This window comes from Astatotilapia calliptera, chromosome 9 (genome assembly GCF_900246225.1).
Source record: "Astatotilapia calliptera chromosome 9, fAstCal1.2, whole genome shotgun sequence".
Taxonomy (NCBI): domain Eukaryota; kingdom Metazoa; phylum Chordata; class Actinopteri; order Cichliformes; family Cichlidae; genus Astatotilapia; species Astatotilapia calliptera.
The window spans coordinates 8,754,841-8,782,382 of record NC_039310.1 but is presented as its reverse complement, the minus strand read 5'-3'; the positions used below and the strand labels follow the sequence as shown (position 1 = coordinate 8,782,382).

The following is a 27,542-nucleotide window of genomic DNA, read 5'->3' as shown; positions in this document are numbered from 1 at the left end:
GGCTGGCAGGAGAGTGGGTCAGCGACGAGCAGGTGTGTGGAGGACTTCAGGCCTCAGCCGGAGCTGTTTGAGGAGAAGCTCGCATTATTACAGCCAAATACATGACCTATAGCCAAGTGATAACAATAAATGCCACTTTTTTGTGTGTTTGTGCATACTTTTAAGGATAATAATTACATTAAAATGTAGCCACACAGAGACATTAGAACCTTTTATCAATAAATATCTCAGGATTATAATTCTCTTTCTACAGAATCCAAAAACCGGAGTACAGAGACATTATTATAAACCTGCTGTACACATTCTCAAGCTAAATGATGCAACGTTTCATATGTCACGTTAATATATTCATAAAGTTTTAGATCTGAGAATTAGAAACACCTCTAGATAATAAATGCTGGTCAGCGAAATGCATTTCTTAAAATAAACCTGTTTACCATTCATGCAGATGTTTGCAATGTGAAGAGTAACTTTTTTTACGATCTTTGCTAAATTTCCTCTACCACGCAGCGCTTTCTTTTTGGTGTGATTCAGCGAGCGGTTGTTGTTTTTTTTCTCCCCATTATAATGCAATAATTAAAAGTGTGCTCTTGTTGTTGTAATATGTGCCAATTGAACATGTTTAATATTGAGATTGCTGGTCTGGGCTCATTTAATTTTCCCCACTCTGCTGTATTCACATGATAATTCTATTTTCCTTCAGTGTCTCCATTATTACCAGCTGCAGCTGTAACACTCCCATTTCCCCACAGGGATCATTAAAGTTTCATGTTATTCCGTCTTATCTAAACAGGTGATGTCAGTGGCTGAGAAAAGAGTCTCCTGTTAAAAAGGTAAATTCTTGCTAGCAGCAAACCAGTCTTTATTACAGGAGACTAATGAGTGGAAATGAAAGACAATGGATCTATTCAGGGTTGGCTGGTTCTTTACTGTAGACACACTAATGATAATGCATTCTCTAGTTTTAACAGAGATCCAATCCATATGCCCTCTGACTCATTACATAACACCACTCCAACCCCAGCCACAAGGTCTGAGGGTGACGGTGAAAGCTAATCTGTTTTGTGTGATTATGTTTTGGAAATTTCTGCTGGAGCATATTTTCATTTACTACAGTGGAATATACCACAGTGTCGGTGCTGTTGTTATTACACATTTAAAAGGACTGCACTCTAACGGTCATTTTAAAAAGCGCTGGTTTAATTTGAGGCTCTCTGTGAATGAGCAGTGAATGAGTTTTCAATTAGCACAAAATATGTGAAATAACAACGACAAAAACACGCCAGTGACTGCATAGCTTACCTACATACCTTACAAACTGACTCAGAGAGGTGGAGATTACTAGACTGTGTTTTAGATCCAGGCAAGCTGATTTTGTCTGACCTTTCCAATTATATAATTATCTCATACAGTTAAGTTGCTAGTATTTGTAGATACCGGTGGATTGCTTTGCTTTCGTTGCTGTGAGTTACACAAATACTGATAAATGTAAAGCTACAGCCAGCAGCTCATTAGCCTAGCGTGTACTGGAGCTCTAACTCATGTCATATTCAGCGCAAAATACACTCAGGAAAACTTTTCAAATTGCCAATAATATATAGAACTGGGAGACTGCAAACTGGGTATGCTAACTTTGCTAAATCTGTCAGCCAGCGCTTCTGAAGCTTATCACATTTTATTCATTCAATTTGTATATAACAGGGTTTTAAATATCAAAGTGAAGTTTAGGGCATCTAATTCTGTTTTTAATTTCTCTGTTTCAATTACTCACTAAGCTACCAGCTGGGAGCAGGCAACAATATATTCAGTAACAATACATTTACTGAATAAGTGAGTCCTATCAATTTTCTCACATAGGTCCCTGAAAGCGGGGAACCACGTCAACTAATAACTAAATTCCTCAAAATGTTTCAAAATTATGATGACATGGTGACCTGTTCGGGTGCACCTGCCTCAAACCTTTCACAGCTTGGAAAATGGATGGATGGGCCTGAGTATTTCTCATGAACAAAGATAATTGCTATTGTGCAGAGGTCTGGGGCAATAACTATAAAACCACATTACATTCACTTTTTACTCTTCAAAAGAAAGCAATTCGAATCATCCACAATGCAGGTTATAGGGAACATACAAACTCACTATTTTTGCAGTCTGAAATATTGAAAATTGACGATATAGTGAAATTCCAAACAGCACAAATTCTATTCAAAGCAAAAAATAAAGAACTGCCAGGTAATATTCAGAGTATGTTTCTTTTTGAAAGAAGGAAGTTATAATTTAAGGGGTTTTTGTAACTTCAAAACAATGAAGATACGTACTACAAGAAAAGGCTTTTGTGTTTCTGTTCAAGGAGTGAAACTATGGAACAAACTGAATATGGAATTAAAGCAATGTCCAAACATAAAACTGTTCAAAAAGAGTTATAAAGATATGATCTTCTCGATCTATAAAGAAAAGGAAAATATTTAAATTAAGTGAATGTCTCTATTTAAAAACAAACAAACAAAAAATTCATGATGTGATATTATAGTATATAGTATATCAGAAATCTGTTCACTATTTTTATTACAAATTATATCAGTAAGGAAGCTGACTAAATATTCACTGATAATTTATGGGACAGGGGTGGGATTAAATAAGTGTATACTTCTTCCCACTCCCTTTCAACATGTAAATTAATCAGAATGTTTTTTTGTATGTAATTTGTATAGTATATTTTTTTTTCTCTCATTTCTTTTCTAAATGTACTTGTATATTGTTCACATGTTGAAATAAATTACCAATCAATCAATATAAATCTAAATGCACTTGTGAAATTTGCCAGATTTTACTAATTTTAGTACGTTTTTACTACAATGGTGTGCATCTGCAGTTGCACTTTCATATTTAGCTTGTAGACACAATAATGCTCATCCACCTCCCAGCAAAATATATAAACAAATGATTATACATATTGCAACACAGAATTTTTCTTTAAATGCAAATCCCCAGATTATTCATTAGTAAGTAATCATAAAGTAGTGAGCAAAATAAAAAATATCATTTAAAAAATAAATAAATAAATTCCCAGGTAAGTGATTGTAGCTGTGAATAGAAGCACATGTGTGTGTGTGTGTGTTTGCATGCACCAGAAAGGCATACTTGCCTGAAGACAAATGGTCCTTTGACCTTTGTATGAACCAGCAGCCCCTGGTGAGTGATAACTCATGACCTGGTGGACGGGTAGGGCATCCATCTCTCACCCTGCTAAGGATGAATGTGATGATGAACGCGCCCGCTTGCTGCTATTTAGATAGCCCTGAAGTCACAGCTATGACAAACTACCCACACAGAGAGCCAGGGCTGAGCCTTGTTTATACTGTCTGCCCATTCACCACCAGGCTACGACTGTACAAACTCTAACAGTGCCACAGGGAACTTGTACAAACTCAGGGTCAAATAAGAAGAGCAATCTGTCTCAGTGACTCTGCCGGCTTACAGGTTTACTGCTCACACTCGTGCATACAGCACATACAGCGCGTGCATCTCCAATACAGCAGCTGAGAGCATTAATGTAGAATAAAGCTACGATCAACCCAAAAATCATGCAAAGTCTTAATAGCATCCGACTGAAGTAAAGTGATCAGACTACAGTAGCGAGTCCAGGCCTCCAGCGCGCCCGCTCCTCTCCTCTTGGTTGACCCTGTGCTCACAAGCTGCTCTCTTCTTTTTAAGTCACATACCTACAAAGTGAGGTCACACTTCGCAGTGTTGACTAAAATTATGAACTGTGTCCAGATTGCCTCCAGCAGATAATCCTTTAGTCATCGGGGAGTCCTACGAGCTGTAATACAAATAGATGATTCAGTGAATCTCACTTCTGTCTGATGACAAGGACACTGTGGCGATTCCGTCAGTAAGCGCTGATGTGTTTGGTGGTGTTAGCTGCTGCTAGTCAGTGTTTCTAAACATGTCTTCACAGTGGGTCTAATGCTTTTGAGCTCAGACACTCTCATATGATGTGGGAATGTAATGTGGGGATGAATGTGATTTTTAGGACGCTAAAGACTAACATTAATTGCCATAGCTTTAGCTTTTAATTGACCCTTAAGCTATATGTTAATCAGATTTTGCCTTTCTTTCAGAATTCTCAGGAATCTAGAACATTCTAATAGAAGTTCTCTGGGTTCTTCAGTAATGTGCATCAGCGGTCCCCAACCTTTTTTACGCCACGGACCGGTTCAATGTCAGACAATGTTTTCACGGACCGGCCTTTAAGGTGTCATGGATAAATACAACAAAATAAAATGATAGGACCAAGACAGAAACTGTGTAACTTTATTAGCAGCGTCCTCCTGAAATGCGCCAACAACATTGAGAGTAACAATGCTCTCTGGTCGATATGGTAACGCATGAATATTACTTTCAAAATAAGACACAACTACACGGGAAAAGACCCAGAGAAATCGAGTTAATGATGAAAACCCTGAAAACCATAAATTTCACACCCGAGCCTCAACTCTTGCGGCTCGCTACCAAACGACTCATGGACTGGTACCGGTCCGTGGCCTGGGGGTTGGGGACCGCTGGTGTACATGACAACAAACCTAGAATCACACATCAGTTCTCCTATATATATACATATATATATACATGCGAAAAAATATAAACAGCTGATTAGTCTTTAGCTGATTATTTAATGCACTCTTTTTTTTAGCTCTGCTGGGTTTTTTTTTACATCTAAAATATTGGGAAATACTGCTTTAAACACAGAACACCAATAAATATATGTATGCTTATACATGTAAAATAGTTCCCCTTGAAATCTCTCACTAAATTATTTAAAGAACTGTGCTAAAAACGTGTCGAACATGTACAGTTTCCTTTCAGCATCTATCAAAAGCAGCATAAGAAATATAATGTTTCTGCTCACTGCAGCCTTTGTCTGCCATCTTAGTGTTTCAAGCCTCAGCTGTGGCAGACAGTGAGGAAGAACTCTCCCGGAACAGGTGCCAGGAAGATAATAGCACCTGCAGCCCAGCAAGGTCGCCACACTGACCCGCGGGTCCTTCTCTATTATTGCGTCTTTGTTTGACAGCGCACACTGTGTGTACATACATGCATGTGCCTGCATTCTATCGTGTGCACATATTTCTCTCCATGCTCGATTTCTCTTACACACAAGTCTGCACTCACACACGGGCGAGCGATTCTACCGTTATCCAACTGATGGTCCATTCAAATTAAAATGAACCTCCATCACGCTAATAGGGTGAGCGGAGAACAAAGCGCGGGCTCTCTGCAGTCAGCAAGAATAGCAGGAGGATTATCACCGCTATCGTCAGAGCTATTATCATTAAACCAAGTTGCCACTCTCCCTTTCCGCTGCAAACCAACAGGCCGCGTGAGTTTACTGCTGCACCAGTTTGAATCGGTGCAGAGCCTGTCGCTTTAGTGACAAGGACATGACTGTGATGTGAAAGCACAACAGATGACGAGTCTGATTTCAAGAATTATATCTGGACATTTAGGCAATTATGTGTATTCCTGAAAGCACAGGGCCTAATTTGAACTTAATGATACGTTTAACTCACTGTTGGAGGCATGCAGTGTGTGCTGTTCAGAGTTCAAAAGCAATGCTGCAGTTCCATTGCCTCTGTTGACTCATCATCTGATCTGCTTCGTGCTGCAAATTATTTTCAACCCTGTCATCATCTGTATCCGCAGGTATTAATAGGGAGCATACTGAACTTCAATACATTTGCATTTGAAGTAAACGGATATTGAAACCCGACTCATTAGCCTAACGGTGCCATTGTAAGAAATGTAGGTTAGTTTGTTCCCCTTTGGAGTGCTCATCACAAAAGAAACTGTTTGTAAGGATTGTTACCATCTGGTGGTAGCTAGGCTAATTACCAAAGATAAAATTTCTGGCTGTGGAAGAAGCTTTAACAGGCAAGGTGAAGATATGAAGGAAAGAGGTATTCTTTATAGTTACAGCAGCTAATGAGTCAAGCACTGACAAAGCCACTGCCTCATCTACAAGCTCAAAGTAAAGAAGAGGCTTCTATCGCTAGATAGCTAGCTACCTTAGCTATCTTAGCTCTCTTAGCTTAGGAGTTCTCAAACATTTTTGTCACGAGGTATGCTATTTATGAAAAAGCATCATACACAGACATTACTGCTTCAGAGCCACATCTTTTAACCCTCTGAGGCTCACTTTTTTAAATTATCTATCGATCGATAGATCGATAGATAGATCGATAGATAATTTAAAAAAGTGGGCCATTTCTATGGATACACCGTAATAACGTGGGAATGGTTGGTGATATTAAAGTCCTGTTTGTGGCACATTAGTATATGTGAGGGGGCAAACTCCTCAAGATGGGTGGTGACCATGGTGGCCATTTAGAAATTGGCCATCTTGGATACAACTTTTGTTTTTTCAGTAGGAAGAGGGCCATGTGACACATCAAACTTATTGGTAATGTCACAAGAAAAACAATGGTGTGCTTGGTTTCAATGTAACTTTATTCTTTCATGAGTTTCTGACCACTTATAAAATGTGTTCAATGTGCAGCCCATTGTGTTGGATTGTCAATGCAACCCTCTTCTCCCACTCTTCACACTCTGATAGCAACACCGCAGGAGAAATGCCAGCACAGGCATCCAGCATCCGTAGTTTCAGGTGCTGCACATCTCGTATCTTCACACCATAGACAATTGCCTTCAGATGACCCCAAAGATAAAAGTCTAAGGGGGTCAGATCGGGAGACCCTCGGGGCCATTCAACTGGCCCACGACGACCAAACCACTTTCCAGGAAACTGTTCATCTAGGAATGCTCGGACCTGGCACCCATAATGTGGTGGTACACCATCTTGCTGGAAAAACTCAGGGAACGTGCCAGCTTCAGTGCATAAAGAGGGAAACACATCATCATGTAGCAATTTCAAATATTCAGTGGCCTTGAGGTTTCCATTGATGAAGAATGGACCCACTGTCGTTGTACCCCATATACCATACCAAACCATCACTTTTGTTGTTCCAACAGTCTTGGAGGGATCCATCCAATGTGGGTTAGTGTCAAACCAATAGCGGTGGTTTTGTTTGTTAACTTCACCATTCACATAAAAGTTTGCCTCATCACTGAACAAAATCTTCTGCGTGAACTGAGGGTCCTGTTCCAATTTTTGTTTTGTCCATTCTGCAAATTCTGTGCGCCGATCTGGGTCATCCTCGTTGAGATGCTGCAGTAGCTGGAGTTTGTAAGGGTGCCATTTGTGAGTAGCTAATATCCGCCGAAGGGATGTTCGACTAATGCCACTCTCCAGTGACATGCGGGGAGTGCTACGCTGTGAGCTCTTGCTGAATGAAGCTAGGACAGCCACTGATGTTTCTTCATTAGTGACAGTTTTCTTGCATCCACATTTTGGCAAATCCAACACTGAACCAGTTTCATGAAACTTAGCAAGTAGTTTGCTAACTGTAGCATGGGAGATGGGTGGTCTCGTAGGGTGTCTTGCATTGAAATCTGCTGCAATGACCCGGTTACTGCGTTCACCAGATATCAACACAATTTCGATCCGCTCCTCATGTGTTAACCTCTTTGACATGTCAATGGCTGTGAACAAAGAGAAACTTGTAAATAACTCATGAAAGAATAAAGTTACGTTGAAACCAAGCACACCATTGTTTTTCTTGTGACATTACCAATAAGTTTGATGTGTCACATGGCCCTCTTCCTATTGAAAAAACAAAAGCTGTATCCAAGATGGCCGACTTCTAAATGGCCACCATGGTCACCACCCATCTTGAGGAGTTTGCCCCCTCACATATACTAATGTGCCACAAACAGGACTTTAATATCACCAACCATTCCCATGTTATTACGGTGTATCCATATAAATGGCCCACCCTGTATATATATACACACACACACACAGTAATGATGCTGCTGACATCTTCAAATGTATATTCATTTTTTCTTTAATTCATTGGAAATTCTTTTGAGTGGCGTATTTGGAAAAAAAAAAAGAAATACTCAGAATTTATAACGTTGTCTCAAATGTCTTTAATGCTTGGAAACTAATAGCCTTTTCTGATGGCAGCAAATCAATTGATTATCTCACTCCTTGAGATACCAGTGAGTAATAGATTTTAAGTGGTTCCATATTTGTCTTTGGTAATTAGGCCTTAACTAAAGTACATTTACAAATATCTAATTATATATTGGACAATGACAACTATACTATATGTTCTTTGTTACGCACTGATAAAATAAACTGTTTTCTTGATCATATCTGAAAAATGATGCGTCAAGTGATTTAGAAACGGTGTAATCGCCACAGTCTTTTGAGCACAGTGGCTCCATACAGCAGAGCAGCTCCAAACATGCACCAATAAGACAATTAAATACGATTCTTCATTTTCAGCTGTGGATGCGGGTATTAAAGGGTGTCTGAATCTTGGTGTTAGATCTGTGATGGAGTGGGAGGGAGCTGTTTAGGGTCTACCTCGCCTCTTGCATGACGTCAGTTGGGTTTGATTCTGGCCCCACCGCAACCCTGCTCGGATAAGACGTCAAAAACATGGATGGAAAAAGATGAATAAAGAACATCAGCAGATATATAGATCAGAATTTTTTGCTCTCCTAAAATGGGCTTCAGCCCCATCGGTCTAATTTGTTTTCCCCTGAAGCATCTCTGCAACGGATTTGGCGAATCAAACATGTATTCCACAGAGAGAGACAGAGAGAGCGAGAGGAAAAGAAAACCTGAAAGAGAAACAAGAGCAACAGAGGAAGGGATGAGAGTGTAAAGATAGATGCTATCCGACGGAGATATCATAGAATCCACTGATTACACTGCAGTAAATAATAAACAGCGATCGCATCCTGATTGATGTACATCTGTTGTTGCACTGAATATTTGCCCAGCAAGCATCCGATAGAGTTGCAGACTGTGTTGTGTGACTGTTTAGCCTATATGGAATAATGATGATGACTATTTAGACTTTTAATAAAGCATTCATATTTAACTTTTACCTAATCTATGTCTCTTGATCGTGTTCTGAGAATAAATCAATAAACAGTACTATGAACAGCAGGCATGGGGCTCAGGTGAATGAGAGAATGAAGAGAACACGAGGAGTGCGACACACACACATGAGACACCAAACAAGCAACTGGCGAGATGAAGAAGAGGAGAGGATCAGGTAGGTGCAAAGTTATCACAGTTTATCCCAGCTCCAGTGTGTCACAGTTCAATAGCAGGTATGAGACCAGGTGGAACAAAGCATGGATGGCATACAATCCAGCATATGGCAGGTTCATCAACATCGAGCTTCTCACTTTTCTAGTTGTTTTACACTGGCTGTAAGTGTTTCTGGTTTGAAGATGAGGGACCCAGCCTACATAACCAGTACCTTTTGATAGATCACAGTGTTTCACTTTATATTCCTTTAACTTTAAAATGGGGCAATCTGCACAGAAACAACACAACCACACTGTATAAGTGAGTCTAAAAAGGAAGACAGCGTTTTTTTCCACTACTGTTATTTTAGTAAATATTTTTTCTGGTATAGTTTTAAAAAATCTTATTTCTAATCATATTACATAAATGATTACAGATTAAGCAATTTATTACTTTACCTCACCTAGATCAGCGGTCCCCAACCTCCGGGCCATGGACTGGTACCGGTCCGTGAGTCGTTTGGTACCAGGCTGCTAGAGTTGAGGCTCAGGTATGAAATTTATGGTTTTCAGGGTTTTTATTGCTATTTTTTAAAAATAATTTTTATTGTTATCTCGGTTTCCCTGGGTCTTTTCCTCTGTGTTATTTTGTTGTATTTATCCACGACACCTTAAAAGCTGGTCCGTGAAAATATTGTTGGACATAAACCGACCCAACCAAAAAAGGTTGGGGACCGCTGATGCACGACTATTTGAACATGCCATGGTTTTAAAAAGAGACAAATAAGTACAGGACTAAAAGATTTTTAATAAATGAACTGTTTCTTTTCATCATTAATTCGAGAAAAAGACTGGAAAAGCAGCTGTACGATAAAGGCGTTTTTTACTGGTTTTACTGCTGCTTTCAGTGACTTACAGAGTATACCTTATGTCTATTATGTCTAAATATAGAATGGTGGGTATGTAGGTCCATGTGGGCCAACATTTGAGGCACTCTTAACCCGCAGATATCCTCTCTTTTTGTCCTTTACGCAAGGCAACATTTGTAGCCTGAGGTGCCACACACCCTTCACCAACAGCTCCGGCCCCAAAGCGCCACTGTCAGTGAGGTAGCGGAGGGGGTGGGGATGAAATTCTCCATCACGCCAAAGCCCATCCAAGCAGACCAATGCCAAAGCGCCGTGTGTGTACAAACAATTCAACTGAATCTGACTGGATGTATACTCAGGCCTTATCTGGGCAAAGCCAAATACTCTCTGAGCTATCAAAGGTAATGGATGAGTGATTGGAACTCTAAGTTTTTCGGGCAAATGCAAACACATCTATTACGCTCCACCACTTCAAGCTGTACAAATCAAAATCGGGGCAGCAAGAAGGAAAAATAAACTACACAGCATGTGACTGTTAGGAAACTTGGAAAAAACATCATTTTGCATATCGCACCGATCAGCCTGCAGGTCTAAAACTCTAACTCGGCCAACCCTGCGGCGATGCAACATCAGACACACTTAATGCAGGGAAAGATTTTTTTCTAAATACCTTTTAAAGGATTTGCAAGATAAGCCTGTCGGTCTCTCCTAGAAGGGGCCCCTAAAGGATCCTGGAATCGATGGATGGGAGAGGGATTTACTGTAGGGCAAAGAGGGGGAAAAATGTTATTTAATGCTTGCATGTGAGCAGAATAATGAAGCGGCGAGGATATTCGCATATGCGCTCATCATTATCAGTGCTCCTAATCTGCCATTAAGCAATTCCATCAGCTACAGGGATCTAATATTCGCTGCAAAAAGAGCGTATTTATCATTTACTATGAATCAACTGCTATCAGATGTATTTACATAGTGAGGAAGGAGTGTAAAAACACTCTTGACCCCTCATGCAGAGAGAAGTAAAAAATATCAGTGGTAGAAAATATTCTGTACACAGGCACAGTGACTGAGCTAATCATTCAGGCCTCGCTACTACAGCATTTCCCATAATGCTTACCACTTATCATATAATGCACTAATCCAATAAGGATGTATGGCATCATCCTCGGGTTATTACAAAAACAGATAACGGAACAAAAAAACCAACCATGATCGTATTAAAGGGATCACACTGTTTAAGTTTAAAAATGCTCATCCAGATTAGCAGCTTACTACATCCAAGGTCCAGGCTAAAACTGCACTTTGTCTTAAGTTATCATCTTGGACTAGTTTTAAATGAATTACAGACTGTTTGCAGTTCTGCACTATCGGCCACATTCATCATCCAAGATGGCGTCAGCTACCTTTAAATCCTGCAGTGTATAAATAATAAAGCTCGAGCGTAACCGTGCGTTAAAGTAAAGTAGTTTGCTTCTACACAGCTATAAATTCCAACAGTCTCCTGTTTCAGCTAGCATGGCCAAAACTACTGACCACCTATTAGCTTTAGATTCAGTGTTTTAGCACAACACTGTGTACAAGGTCAGCAAGTGCGTTTTTGACATCTTTCTTACAGCCCTTCATTCTTTGCACCCATTAACATTAAAACCTGACAGTCTGTAACATTTTTTCAGCAACATCATGAAGTTAATGCTAGTTAGCTTAGCTAGCTACAGCAAAACTGATAAATACAAACTAGAATCAAGAAGCTAGCTTTGTTTATTGATATCTAAAATCAGCAGTTTCAAGTGGTAAATCATACAGTGGTCAAGAGCAGAAGAACTGGAAAATATTTCATGCTAGCTCTCTAAGAAAATTCAGACTTTGCCTTCCCAAGCTGCTAACACCCACAACAAAAACCTACAAATGATGAAAAGCAGTGATTGTAGTCACCACCTCAGCCCAAATTGGTGAAGCAAGGTTAGGACAAGTTTCTTAGAGAACAGGCCGTGCAACAACATCTCTCCGCACACTGAGAACTCTTTTGGAGGTTGTTAAAAGGTGTAGCTTTCTCTCCGACCTCCGGAGAGAGCCCTCAGGAGAGGTTCTCTTGTAAAACGCTCCATCTTATTAATGGAAATAAATGCCGTTAGTGCCCCACCCCTCTTCCCCCCCCCCCCCACCACTCCAGCAGTAAGACGTGTCTATTCTTGGCTAAAGTCTCCTTCATTAACGTTATCTCAAATAGGCACCGAGTCTGATGGCTAGAGGAGGGACGGCAAGCGGCTAAGCTGCTTCATCCAATTTCATTATTCCATATGAGGCGGGGTATCAGTGTTAACTTTGCTATGTCAGCAAAGCACACGAGGCAGTTGTGCTGTTGTGTGGCTGAAGCATGACATAAGGCGAGAGGTGCCAGCAGCGCACGCTTTGCCAGCTGATCAGATGCTGACAAAGGCCATTCACGTGTTTGTGAGTTTTAATTTCCAAATGCACTCGAATGGCGAGCGAACACATTTCAAGGCTGACTTGCTGTATTTTGGACCGAGTTGGTAAAACAGCACAAAGCTTTTTTTGGAGCCCATATCCTAGCACCTTCTTCAGCTATTTTCTGCTTATGAAATATTTCCCTTTTCATAGCAGCAGCTACCGTGCTGTGAATACGCACATGAAGCTGGAGGACAACAATAACAGTGTGTGTGCTTCAGGGAAGAGGGAGAGAGAGAGGGAGACAGAAACTGAAAGGAAAAGACATGAAAGAAAGGAAGAAAGGGAGAGGAGGGATGAAGAAAGCGTGAAACTGTGGACCGTCAAATGATCTGGCCTCTCTCCAGGCATGATGACTCAGGGATGATGGCACAGTTAGAGCTAATTAGGATCATAAACTGGAGAAATGTTTTGCCACCATGATGTGTGGGGTGCTTCCACACTATTGGCAGGACTTCGCATTAGATGTGAGAGCTAGTCTTGATGGCATGATAAAATAATAATAACAGCGATGATAAGACACAAAAAATCCACTGCCATGAATTAAAAACTTGAAATTTTTAGGTGAGCGAATCTAGTTCAGAATTACCAGACTCAGTTTAGTGAAATGTAACCACACTACAGCTCTGTTTCTGTTTGACTTTGGCAGTCACAATGTAAGAACAAGCATGAAAAGTGCATTTTGGTTGACATTTGGAGTAAATCGAGTGCGTAATTTTGCTATTAGAAATGCAATTTCTTTGCATTTTACAGCTCTGTCTTCACACTAAAACCCTTCTATACAGTCCAGCTGCCACAATCCAGATAAGATGAGAGGAGGTGATAAAAACAGCTTTCCATATAACTGTGAAGGTTGTTAGAGATACCAGCTGCATGAAGAATACACCTCATCTACATGTTGTATTGGATGAAAAAGCTAATGTTTGTTACTGTTCCTCTAAAACCTTAAGTAGGAAAGATGAGATAGTATTCTTTATCTTAAATATCAATGCAACAAAAATGCTAAATATTTTTTAAAAACCAAATTATTACCATGTAAACAAGCTGAAAATTAAATATATTTATATATATGTGGTTTTGGTTCATGATATAAATGAAACTGGTATCAGGATGATTTCAAAGGTAGGAAGGTCAATAAAATTTCCCCCTTTTTCATTTTTCTTTTTTTTTTGTCTTGTTCTCAGCTGCAAACTCTACAAGGTCCATCTGAAGACAGAAAAATAAGACCTGCCGTCATGTTAACAGCAAAGAAACGGAAACTGCCTGAAAGCAGAGACAGAAAACAAACGATCAAATGTTTAAAACTGTGACCCTTTTTTCATTCTGCATTATTGTACGATCTAAATGCCTTCGGTTTTTGGATTTCTGGTTAGGAAAAACAAGATGCTTAACAATATCGCGCTGTGCCTTGGGAAACCATGGCAGCGTTTTGTCTTTAGTTTGCAGCCAAAATGAATATTGACTCAACAAAAACATAAAAAAAAACATTCAAAGCACACATACACACACACAGTGGAAAAAAAAGATGTCTGAATTGTTCCTTTAAATTGTAATCCCTACTCTTACTGGATAAACAAATCACCAGCTTGTTGCTCCCAAAGCATCGCACATGTTCCCTTGTTAAAAGCTCTCTCATCGATCTAACGTGCATCTCAAAACATACACAATAGTTACACTATTGCTCGGCTGTTGCTCACATCTGGCATCAGCCCAACAGCAGCAGCAACAACAACAACAAAAACTTGCTTGACAGTTGCTACGAGACATCCAAACTCTCTTTTACACAACAGGCTCTCTCATGTTGCGTTGTTTTGTGGACTGCAGACGCACACACACTGACGGGAAGCGATAATGCCGCCGAGTTGCCGTGCCACATCTGTGTTTATGAAGACTGACAGCTCCCCGCGAACGGCGACATGTACCGGGCACACAGGCGACAAGAACACACACACACGCGTGCACGCAAACAAATTAACACACACAGAGGCATCACTCTGGAGCGCAATTTCCATCAGAGCGGCACACGCGCATTAGTGGCATGCAGTGTAACCAGCTCTCAAATGTCTCCACCAAAGTAGTCATTGTTGTGAAAGCTCTTGTGGACAGGCTGATGAAGCGTAACACATGACTAACTCAATTAAACTGTGTTTTTGTTGTCATAGCAACAAGTGCAACAAGGTATTTGCAATGAGTAATACCCTTATCTTTCCAACTGTGGGAGTCATCAAACAACAGGCTAATTAACTTAAGTGTCACCTTCTGCATTTTTTAAATCTGCATCTGTGCTTTTGATACTTGTTCTGATTCATTCTCTCCGCAGCCTGACTGAGGCAGCTCTTGCACTCCGTGTGTTATTGAGACATTTCGCCATGAAATTTGTTTTCTGGCCCTGAACTTTAAGTACAATTTCTCACTGCCGAGCTCCAAAAAAGCCAAGAGGGACTATTACCAGATAATTACTAATTATGCTAATGTGCTAAAGTTGTGCTATTCCTTTTCCTTGGTCATTTTATCAGCTGTCCTCAAGAGACCACAATGAGTAGTAATAACCTTTTTTTTCCCCAGCCCCCTCCACCGCCCACCAGCTAAACGCTCAGTCAGCTAGAGGACGCCGTGTCCTAAACCGCAGACTCCTCCGCCGCTACCCTTAATCAGGAAGTGCCTGTAAATTCGCAGAGCCATGCGTGCACACACCGCAGAACACGGCGCCGCTTCCATCGGCACTGACCTTCATTAACCTCATAAATGCCAGCGGTGTTTCTGTTGCAGCTCTTAATGCAGTTATCAGCACAAACACAAACAAATGTGACAGAAGTGTTTCAGGAATAAAACTAGTGCTTTTCATCTGTGAAACAAACCTCTCTCTCTTTCACACACACACACACACACACACACACACGCACACACACACACACACACTGTGTGACATTGGGCTATCCCAACATGGAAACCAAGCACCAATAACTGCATTCCTCAACCAGAAACCTTCCCACTCCTGATGACAATGACCCTACACCAGGAAACTGGTGCAAGGTGTGCATTGGCTCAGGTCCTCTCTGTGTTACCGCAGAGTGAGTTTATTTATCAGTGGATTCTGCATGTGAATGTAGGCCAATGCAGAGACCATACTGCAACTGTTACAATGCATGTGTGCATGACGGGGACAGTTACGCTAACATTAAACAATGATCTGAATGAATGCTGATTAAAACACTGTCATCGTCCTTAAAGGTCTCTCACACATCACTGCAGACTCGGCATGCTTGGACCACTTTCACTATTCCAACTTAAATGTAATCATTTTTTTAGCCAGATTTACTATTGAGCATTACGACTGTTTTTTCTTTTTCTTCTATTATTACTCACATTGAGCTTTTTTATTTTTTATTCTCAAAGACAGCATGAGCATCCTGGATTCTATTTAAAAGGAACCTTCGATTTATATATACTTGCTTTTTCTATAATTTATATGCTGCTTAAAAAAGAAAAAACTTGCAGTTTTGTTATGGGTGGGGGTGGAAGGGGTGGGGCTTATTTGACAGATGTTGGTAGGGAGGCAAACAGCAAATGACAGGAGAAAAATGGACATGACATTCAACACGTGTCCGTGCAGCTGGAATTAGCGGCAAGATGTAAACAACGCATAAAAAATGAAGAGTTGCAAACAGAGTCTCCAAAGTATATGAAGTTCAAAGCCAAATCTGGAAGATTTGCAAGGTGTACAAGGTTTAGCATGAACACGAGTCAACAAAAAAGCTCCAAGTGATCAGTCATAAGCAGTAAAGACCTTAAAGGACAGTGCAGCAAATAACAGCTACGAAGAATCGTGTTTCCTACAAAGCAATAAAGGCAAAACAGGTAAAGGTACTATATCTAAGACAAACAACACTGACAGACAGTGGGCTAGTGTGGTTACGTAATTCAATTAAAGCAAAGGCTGTTTTGTGTGCATTTTGTATACCGTCTATGAATCTTCAAATACTGCTAACGCTTCTATCACAACTGTGAAAACACAGCTTGTTCTCTCCGACAGGCTGCAACACATCTTCTTTAATCTCAGAGCTATTTTGGTCATTCCGAAATACATTCCAATACAAGAATGTTTGGTTTTCTTCCAGTAGCATCAGTGACTAGCACTAGCAGACAGTAATATTACTGGTCTGCACAGATACCTGGCTGATTAAACCAGTGCAGATGCAAAGTTCTTCAAATTTGTGAAATCGTAAAGGACAGTCTGCTCTGAGTCTGTGCCCCCTCTTCTTGACCTCTGCCCCTCAACTCAGCGGCGCCTCTATCACCACCGTTAGCGCTGAGAGGGAAGCGGGATGATACGGTACAGCCAGGAATTCCACTCACTCTTCCCTCCCTCTGCTTGGTGAGATGTCAGATAGTCACAGAGGATCACTGGGTGGGTGGGAGAGTGGGGGGAGAGGGTGTTTTATGTTGATTGACCCAGCCGCCGAGCTAATGTTTACTTGCGCCTCTCCAGAATGGAGATGTTCAAATGCGTGTAAACCCTCGCATCCCTCCACCTCAACTTTCACCGCCGCCACGGCAGCCCACACTCGACCCGTCTGTCGTCGTCGCCAGCTCACCAGGAAGCAGAGCGTAAGCAGTAATTGCTATATAAATTATGTTACACTCTGTGTTTTTCACATTTCCCCCCTCGGCGCTCTTGATGATACGCTGATATACTGTACTGAGAGTGCAGGGTGATAAGTGTGGCTGTAAAAAAAAATAATGTTGGCCAATAAATCTCGGCGGTGCTTATTTTTGTCTGTAAGAAAGGCACACTGTGGATAAAAGAGCAAGAATATGCTGCACATATGCCGCGGTTTAACAAGGTCACGTCGTACAGATGACTGACAGGCGGGAATCTACAGGCAGATTTGTCAAAAATCAGGGGAGTGCATCATTCACCCAGATGTGTACGACTGTATTTGTGCAACTGACGTCCCTTTAGGGACACAGAGCTCACGGCTGTGACTAATTAAGAGGCAGATCCTCTGTGTGTCCACGAGTCCATCTGAGGGGGATAACTCTGCTCACACTGTGCTTAAAGAACAGCAAAAAAAACAAAAAAAAACAGCGAGTGAGGTGTACATCTGCACAACACCGAGCTGACAGGAGTGCTGGAACCAGAACAATCTGAGGAGGCGGCGGCTGTCAAACAGCAGCTGAAAAAGCAGCTGATGGATTCAGTAAGGTGTGTGATTTTTAGGAAATCTGAGCAGGAGCAGTGAGGGCCGCCTGCTAAAAAGATGTTAGCAAATACATCCCCAGGCTGTAATCTTCACTCTTTACTTATTTATCCTGCCCATCCAAAAGAAATGAGCAAACACACCCAAAAAAGAAAAACAAAAAAAGGAGTCTGATGGAAAAAGAAATTAATCGAAGCTGCTGAATCTGCTTAGAACCTTTTGAATACACACGCAGGTTTTAGTCCATCTACAAATAATCTGCAGCCTTTTCAAGGGATTAAGCCACAAATGCAACCAAATAATCCCTCAGTGATTTATTGATTTATTGATTTATTTTCCTTAAAGTCTATACACATAATTGTGTGGAAATCTCGAGATGATGCTCGGCTGGCATTTGAGATGAAAGATGACGATGATCGGTTAAAAAAAAATGGAAGCTGGAACCCTTCAGTCTGACACTGGGCTTTTATTTTGACAGTTTTATGAAACGTTTAAATTTGAATACAAGCGTCAAGACAGGAAGAGCAGAAGAGTCAGCGGCCATCAGCGCGTCCCGAAGCCACAGTTCATTTACAGCCGGCCCCTGAACTGGCCCCTAATGTCCCGTGTTATCAGAATGAATCAGCAGAGCTGATAAATTAGCTGCTCGGAAATACACGCAGCGAGGGCCTGTCAGCTAATGTGCGCGCGCGCTTGTGTGATACTCATATGCAATGCTTAATGTTGTGGAACCAATTCTGTCGTTTTCCATTATGTAAATACATTTGCCTCAGCACTATATTTTATGTATTGTCTCCCTTGTCTCAATTACTTGGGCTATTAAAAATCAAGAGGTTATGGAAATGAGATGCAGTTGTCTGTTTTGTAGTTTGATGACAAGTGCAAAGTGTTTATGAAAGCTCGTTATGCATTCAATTGCAGTCGGATACGTCAACACGCTCCGAGCGTTCATCCATATTCCACAATGCAATGGGGTGGCACGTCAGTGTCTTCAAGCATAAACAACACAAACGGTCGTGTTATCATCTGTTATGCGTATAAATAAATAAAAATAAATATTGCTTAAATCTTCCTCCTCCTTTTTTATGGAGATGGCAGAAAAAGAGGAGGTGAACAAAAAGCAAAGAGTTTGAGGCCTGTGCCAGAGCAAACAAGTGCTCGGTGATTCAGTTCAGTATTAATTAGCCAAATAAGAATACCTGAGGAAATAACCGGCGAGGTTTTTATTTTTCTTCTTCTAAAGAATCAAAGCATTCCCTGACATATCAATAATAGCTCCTTTCTTGATCTTTCAAAATGTCACTTTGCAGCTCTTTTCCCTCTGTGAAGTGCAGCACGAAGGAAGTTGGGATAAAATTACTCAGCAATCACGGATTAATTTTAGCAGCGAGCAATGCTGCGTTTTCACTTGTGACCACTTTTCTTGTTTTTTTCTTTTTTTAAAAAAGCAGGAATGCAAAGTCTCAAAGTGAGAGGTGCTGAGGTGGAAATGTTTCATCAGCCAGAGTGCTGTGAATTGTATTATTTTTATTTATTTAATTTTTTTGCATCATATACATAATATTTCACAAAGGTAAGAGTGTCACTGGCAGAGAGGATGCAGGGCATTTAAAACACACAAGGGATTTGTTTACCATGAACCCCCGTCAGCATCCATTACAGCATGGCTGCAGGGACAGGCGCTGAGCCTTAGGAAAAAAAATCCTCACTGTTATTATGTTTCAGTCACTGGAAATCAGCATGCTTTTCTGTTTTCATTACACATATAATTGGCTGTTTTACAGTTTGTCTCCAATTGTTAATCCACTGATTTCTTCATTAGAAGCTCCATAAAAGGAGGCTGGAAGTTTAGAATTAGAAACAGGCACAAATAAAAAATATCAAGACAAAAAAAACAAAGAAATATTATTTTGAAGGGCCAGATAAAATAATTGTAGGTCCCTGCTCTTTTTGTCTCCCTGTTGCAGGCCCATAACTGAGTCCTAAACTTGAGGCTTCTCTGTGTAGCAGTACAGCAGTGCAGTTTTAGCCTCTAATGGGTGAAAATTCTGTTTAGATGAGACAACAGGGGAAAAAAAGGAAAAGGACAAAAAAAATGTGAATTATTGGGATTTTGCAGTGTTTTCCAGCGTGGAGGAGGATGCTCTTTAATTATGCTACATTTTGAATATTTAAACTTACTGACAAGAACTGATGTGGCAATCTAACTGAAATTATGGAAGAAATCAGTGAGGACAGGATTCATGTGTATGCGCTGCTAAAAAAAAAAAAAAAAAGAAGAAATCAGTGTTAAATATTGACAGCAGCCGTTCTGTCTACCGGAGAGCACGTTTAAAGCTCCATAAGAGCGAAATAATACTTTCATTGTCCGCTGTCCCGTTAGGTATAAGACACAACGAAGGCTCTGCGAGGACGACGCACGCAGCGGCAACTAAACTTTACACGAGAAAGGCGATTTAAAGCCGCCGTCTCCTCCTAAACAGAGATCACGTTTTTTTTTTCTTCAGTCACATTTCAAATATGCACTATTATCCAAAGCCGCCGTTATCGGAGCAGGAGCAGCAGCGAGGTGCAGGCTCCACCGGGCTGTGCGCTCCGATGCTCCGCCAAGGTGCGCACGACCTCTGGAGAGAAAGCCAAAAAAAGAAGAAAAAAGAAAAAAGGAAACAAGTGGTCTAAAGTTTCTTTTCCGTTCTTTCTGTTTGCTTTTACCTTTTCTCTTGGATCGCCTCCTCCTCCTCCTTCTCAGCTTGCATTTCACCTGGCCGCCCTGAGCCCCCGACGCGCGGCTGTTGTTTCCAAGTACGGATGCCATCAGCGCAGACCTTTGGAGCGAGGCGCAGGGATAACTTGAACTCGGCGGCTCGATTCTCCTTTGTACTTGTCTGGCGTCAGCCTCCGTTGCTCTCTGATTGCGCTGCGTCCTCGGCTTTGACGAACACTCGGACTATATTTTCGGCTCTTCTTCTTTTTTATCCCTTCAAACCAGGGAGAGGAGCTTCGCGTCTCGCTGTTCCTGTATCACCTCAGAAACTCCAGCTCGCCTCCAGCTCATAGAGAGACTGTGTTCGCAGCGCAGCGTGGCAGCTCTCAGCAGCACTGATCCCGGCTGCTTCGCTCCTCTCAGCCAGTTTTTGCCGCGCCTCTGCAGAAATTTTGGCATCAGCCACTTTGAATTCAATCATGCAGGACGCCTATCTATTTGCTGCCGAGTTTTCTAATTAGGGTCCAATCCTGGCTGTCTGGGAGGTGTGACATCACCAGCGACACCCACCAGCTCACACCCCTTCTTCACCCAGTGCTGTTTTAAAAACGTTTCGTCTCATTCCACTTTTTTACTTCACTTTTTTTTTTTACATGGCAGGGGAACTGTGTTCTTCTCAGGGAGGGGAAGGGGTCAAAGGTCAGGCAAGGATAGGACGTTTACCATCACCAAAGTACCAAATGTGGTCTTCTGCTTCATATACTGCCTGCTGCAAACCCAGTCACCACTAACTTGAGGCTCAAAGGAGAGACAGGGATGCAGAATGAGATGAGTGCTTCTCCTTTCTCTCCTTGTACAGTTGTGTTTGTCTTGCAGGATTTAGGATTTGCAATCTTCTTGTGGGATTAATGTTCTGAAATAAATTCCCTCTCTGTGGTCTGAAGTCATAGATGTCCATGGAGGAAGATTATTCTCAGACGCATTGCTCAGCTGTCTTTTCAAAGGCATCTTTAACGGACTTTTCTTACGAAACGTATTTTATTCTGAAAATCCTGTTTTGACTTTTGCAGGTGACCTTCATCACACATGGCAAAAACTCTTAACGGTGTGTTGTATTCGTAAAGTTTGAAGATTGTGACATTTTGGCATTATTGTGTGAAAGCGCGGTGTGAAGGCTTTCACAAAGCATTTGTGGTTTACCTAGCTGCAGGTAATTGTTTTATTCCCCCGGCCTCTGCAGCAGAAGGTCAGGTGTGCGTTGGGAGGAGGCGCTATGGTACTGCCGGACACATTCAGGAGCTCGGAATAAATGCAGGTTTGTTAAGCCCTAATCAAGAATGCATTAAGCTTGTACAGCTGTTTCTTTTTTCTTTTTTCTTTTTTTTTTTTACAGTTGGTGAATAAATAAAAGAGAGTGATATTTAATACCTAACAAAACATAGCCTGCTGTTGCCTTGATTTTCCCCCCCAAAAGACCCCCTTTACCTTCACAGGGCCCCAGCCGCTTTAGTTTTTATGATAAGAAAAAGAAAAAGCAGTGCTTTTGCTGAAGAACCAGCATGACACGTTTGCTGATGTCAGATTGAAAAGTCACTTTGAGGCTTTGTTGTTGGGTGGAAACATTTCCTCCCAGCCTCAGGGGCAGGGAGAAAGAGAGAGAGAGAAAGAACGAGAGCGAGGGTGCCGGGGCCGTCCGCCAGGCTGCAGTCTGCCCTCAGGACGCCCACAAATATCCATGTAAATTGCAGTTTAAGAGAAATCAATATAAGTGACAAGTTGCCAATGCCACTATCTGGGGCAGTAATGAAGGTGTGCTGGCAGGGGGGCTGGAAAATACACAGATAACAGCAAACTGGCTGAGTGGGGTGGAGGTACAGGTTAGAGGAAAGTGTGTGTGCACAGACACACATGCACAGCAAGGTCAGTAAGTGATGGATGCAAAGAACCACTAACTAACCTGGTTATCTTTATGTTCAACAGTACCTATGGCTGTACTACCTCAGTGCTCTACAAACACTATATAGCAACATGTTTCTTTAACTGTAGTCTACTTGATTGGTGAGAATTGAGCCCGATAGATTGTAAAAAAGATAAAATCCGTTAGATATCAGTAACAATTACTTTTTTAAAGGTTGTATCTATGACATAAATGTTAAAATACAAGCAGCAGGAGACAATATTATTAAATTTATCTGATTATTTATCTCCATTAATTGACTGTTCTGTATCTATAAAACTGTTTACACTGTTCTATTGAAACACGCGCGCGCACACACACACACACACACACACACACACACACACATGTTCCCAGATATTCAGGAGAAATTTTAAATCCTTCTTTTAAGGGTATTTAATTTCCTACTCACCTTAAGCCTCACCTCTTGAACTGAAGTCAGTCTCTAACACACAAAAACACGCAAAAACATATTTATTTATTCTTAATATTGCAAGAATTACTTTTTGTCAGTGACCTCTCCATCTCTGAATAGCTGACAGCAATCCAGCTAAAGAACCACAACAGTTGGTTATAAGCTAATATTATCTCACCTAATGTTGGGCTTGAGTGTCCTAAAAATCACACTTTCTCTCTGATAGGTTAATTAAATAGGTTAATTACATACTCATATGAGTTTATTCACCAAGTATCTGAGTTCAGCAATGTTAGAGCCACTTTACAGTTTCACAAACAATGGCTAACAGAGGCTAACACTGGCAAAAACAGCATCTAAAAGAGGCTAACGTGAACAAAAATAGCAGCTAACAGAGGCTAACATGAACAAAAACATCAGCTAAAATAGGCTGACATGAACAAAAACAGCAGCTAAAAGAGGCTAACATTAACATAAACAGTAGCTAAAAGAGGCTAACATTAACATAAACAGTAGCTAAAAGAGGCTAACATGAACAAAAACAGCAGCTAAAAGAGGCTAAAATGAACATAAACAGCAGCTAAAAGAGGCTAACATGAACAAAAACAGCAGCTAATAGAGGCTAACATAAACAAAAACAGCAGCTAAAAGAGGCTAACATGAACATAAACAGCAGCTAAAAGAGGCTAACATGAACAAAAACAGCAGCTAACAGAGGCTAGCTCTGATAACACTGCAACTAACAGTTGCTAACAGCAGCTTAAAAAGCCTAACAGTTCCTAATTTTGGCAAGGTTATCCTTTAAAAATCACCTCAGTTTTGCTATAGAACAGAAGTGTTCTTCACTGAGTTTTCAACTGGTATCAGAGTCCTTTCACAAAGATTTACAGCCTCGTTCAGAGCAAATAGGCGTGGAAACATACTTACAGCTGATGTTAACAGTGAACTGACAGCTTACACTCACTAAAGATGAATGGCGCCCAGAGTTGTTTGTTCTGCAATAGGCACTATAACTAGGATTATGCACTTGAATTGGGAGGGGTACACAGCTCAGTTGACTGCAATCTACAATCTACTGACATCTAGTCGTGAGCAGTGTTGGTCAAGTTACTTGAAAAAAGTAATTAATTACCTAGTTACTTAGTTACTTAGTTACTTTTTAAAAACACGATTTACAACCTGAATAAGTAATAAAGCGATAGCTCTTTCTGCCCAATTCTACTTTTTCTACATAATCCATCATACAAAATGTAATCAAATGGAAAGGTCCCCTTTTAAAACTTGTTTTATTAGTTTTAATCTTTTAACTTTATGCATCAAGCAAAAATTTAATTATATCGTTAGCTTCATAGCATAATTGCCTAAGTCATTTGACTAAGTCAATGACTTAGGCACTTATGCTATGAAGCTAACGATATGCAACATTCTCTGACTGGAAGAAATTTGTTTAATATTTAAACCTATTTTCTGCACATTCCAGCACATAAAATAAAATATGTTTTGTGTTTACACTCACTCTTTCAAACAGATGCAAGTAAAACACAGCAGAAAATAAATAACATCAAAGACTAGCGGTCCTTTTGCTCTATTTTCACCTGTAAAGCAGGAGCAGGGTAGGCGGAGGTTTACCCTGGTGCAGGTGTGCCGCAGCGGTCAGTGGAAGAATCCACGAGTTTCTCTGTGAGTTTCCCATTACGTCGTAGCGCACTCGGTGCTTGCTCGGACGTTTAGGGGTTTTTCTTCGCTGTAAAAAGAAGTTTTCTTCCCACGCACAATGGACGCTAATGTTTTTGTCACTTTTTATGCAATCAAACTCAAAGTAAGGTCAGTACTTCCACGATTTAAACGCTGCACGCTCATACTCTCTCCCGCACTCGGTATATTATCCATTGTTGATCTGCACACAGCTGTTGTCACCAACGTGGCACTCGCTTGTCACTGTCATGAGACGTTCTCGCAAAAAAATCACGGTTTTAGTAACGCAGTAACGCAGCGTTCCTACGGGAAAGTAACGGTAATCTAATTACCGTTTTTACAATAGTAATCCCTTACTTTACTCGTTACTTGAAAAAAGTAATCGGATTACAGTAACGCGTTACAAGTAACGCGTTACTGCCCATCTCTGGTCGTGAGATTTTACAGACTGTACCTTTTTGCTTGAAAGTGAACTTAAAAGTAAAGCTAAATTTATAGTATTATAAAACACGGTTCTTTTTAAAGAAGCTACTAGGAAGTAATATTTGTTTCTGTCAACTAAGCCATTAATTAATTTTAAACTTAAGTGGAAATAAGCTGAGAACATGTTTAATTAATTACCTCAGATTTACTCATATCAATCTCAAGAGCTGGCCTAATAAGGTTTATAAAAACATGTAATAACTATAATTCACTCAAAGGGCACTCACAATGGTTTTGAGATTAAACTTCCTCTCTTAGACAATTTTTTAAAAGATGGGGGAAGTAGAGGAAGCTTAGATATCTTGATATTTTTTTTGGTAGACGAATTATCCAAAATACATTTCCCATAATGCATCTTAGATCACCCTCCATGCCTGGAGAACATCCAGTTTTTCTAAATGTTAATTTAATTCAATTCAGTTTTATAATTGCTATATATCCAAAATACAGGAAACTTAAGACTGACTACTGCAAAGGAAAAAAAAACCCATTCATGACATGTAAGTCAAGGTTAAATCAGGGCACAAAAAATATCTGCTTACGTAAAAAAATCACACCAAACATATAATGGAATGTTCCAGTATTTCTGTGTTTACTTATGAGACGTATTTTGCCAAACACTTGGCATTAGTTTGATGTCATATCTATGGATTAAAGAGTTAGATTTAAATTGTGATTACAGCAAACACGTGGCAACGGCTCCTCTTTTTTCCATCATCAAATCAGGCACCTGCAATCTAAGATAAGGAGGCCAATCAGTACATTGCTCAGACACATTCATTTTCTGCACTTTTGATTTGTGTGTGTATATATATGTATATGAATATTTGCTGGAATATGACTGTCTTACAATTAAGAGACAGTTGAGTTCTTCTCATCCACCACCTGTGATTGCCTTCTCTCTCTTTTTTTGTAGCTGTATTCATTATTAGAATAATTAATATAGCACACTCGCTCGGTGTTCAGGTAAGGTTGTCTCCATGGTAATACATGTGTTGTGCTCTAATCAAAATGCTGTAATTACCAGTTGTTTTTCTTAACTCTCAGTTGAGAAACAGTTTGTGTCAACATTGAGGAGTGTTTTAGCCTTGAGACATCTCTGCAGGAGAAATGAAAGCTGCTACGGCTCTCAGGAAGTCTTCAGCCCACGGTACAACAGCCCTGTCTGAAAAATATGTGCCGTTTTTTTCAGTGCATGCTTTTATGTGTTACCAGTTTTTCGAGCATTGTTTGGAGCGTTCACTTTGCATTGTTGCCTTCAAGTTGTGACATTTTTCGTCTCAATCTCACACCCTTCGATGGCTTTTCAAAAAGAGGAAACAAACAGGACCCAGAATATTGTGGTTTTAAATGTGTCGCATTAAACAATGATGCTGCTTGATGGAAATAGCAGGAATTTAGTGAGACCAAGTTAACCAGCTTATCAACCCTCCCAGTTGACATAGTGGAACTGGAAGCCTAGGGAGGCCTATCATCAGTCTCAGGGTGAGTATTGACTTTAAGCTTTACTGATGTTTTTTACAGGCATGGGATGGTAGTAGTGAAGGTGGGGAGGATTAGGTGGCTGTGGCCTTATCAGGTGCTCAGGCACCTCACAAGGCGAGCGACTGGGAGACTCACACACACCTTCATCTCCCTTCCACAGCCGGTTTGCTCCTCAGACTCTAATCCAGCAGCACTTATAAGTCAGGCTGCACTCGCGTACTGTGTGTCGCATCCGCACTGTGCAAATAATGAGCATGTGAGAGCGTGTAAACAGGCTGTAATGTGTAAGATATGCATTTCTGCTTTTATGTTGCAAATGCAAAGTAGGTTTGCTGTGATAGAGAATCGCAGTACCTCTTATCTTTTCTAACTTTTAGATCTACAGATAAATTTGTCAATTTAAGGAGAAACTTTATGACATCTGTATTTTACAGCATTAAGAAAATACAACTGCTTAGCTTCCATATTTATCCTGCAATGTGTTCTGTTGCAGGGAGCTTTACACACTCTTTAGTTTCATTACCCTGCATGTAGTTTTGCAGGCCTGTGGCACTTATTCACTTTGCTCATCTATGAAAACAGACATGTATGTAAATTTACCTTGTTATTCTTTTCATCTTCATTATATCACTTTATATAGTCAGCTGCCAGAAATAGCTGTTCATATACACATATGTATGTGTATATATATTACACATATATTTTTTTCTACATCTTTGCAAGCTACATATTTATTGTATAAGACAAAGGAAGCATTACGGTCACTATTAGCGTCACTGTTTGTTGAACAGTTATTAGAGATGCATGACACATATTCTAGTCACCCCAACAGTAACGGTACTGAATTTTTTAATAAGAGATGCTATGCAAACCATGAAACATAAACATTTTATTGCTTTTGCCATTTTGATTACAACAAGAAAAAGAAAAACAAATCAAATCCTGTATCCAGAATCATACCTTGTGAGACAGCTCCACCCGCAAACTGCAAAAGCTGCCTGAACTGCCATGTGATCACTGTGTACAGTGCAATTGCTGTGCCAAGCCTGTGTGTGCAATTGTTGTCTGTTATTTTCCTTGGAAACATGCATGGTGA

At 40.5% G+C, this 27,542-nt stretch overlaps 1 protein-coding gene across 1 annotated transcript in view; it reads right to left on the bottom strand.

Moving 5' to 3' along the window:
- adarb2 (adenosine deaminase RNA specific B2 (inactive)) overlaps positions 1 to 23,673 on the bottom strand; it is a 223,908-nt gene extending 200,235 nt beyond the window's left edge. Inside the window, exons 1-2 of the mRNA XM_026179160.1 lie at positions 23,596 to 23,673; positions 22,781 to 22,813 (exon numbers count right to left, since the gene is read on the bottom strand). The gene's annotated coding sequence lies outside the window, so the exon portion shown is untranslated. The remainder of the gene's footprint in view (positions 1 to 22,780; positions 22,814 to 23,595) is intronic.
- Positions 23,674 to 27,542: the final 3,869 nt, after the last annotated feature.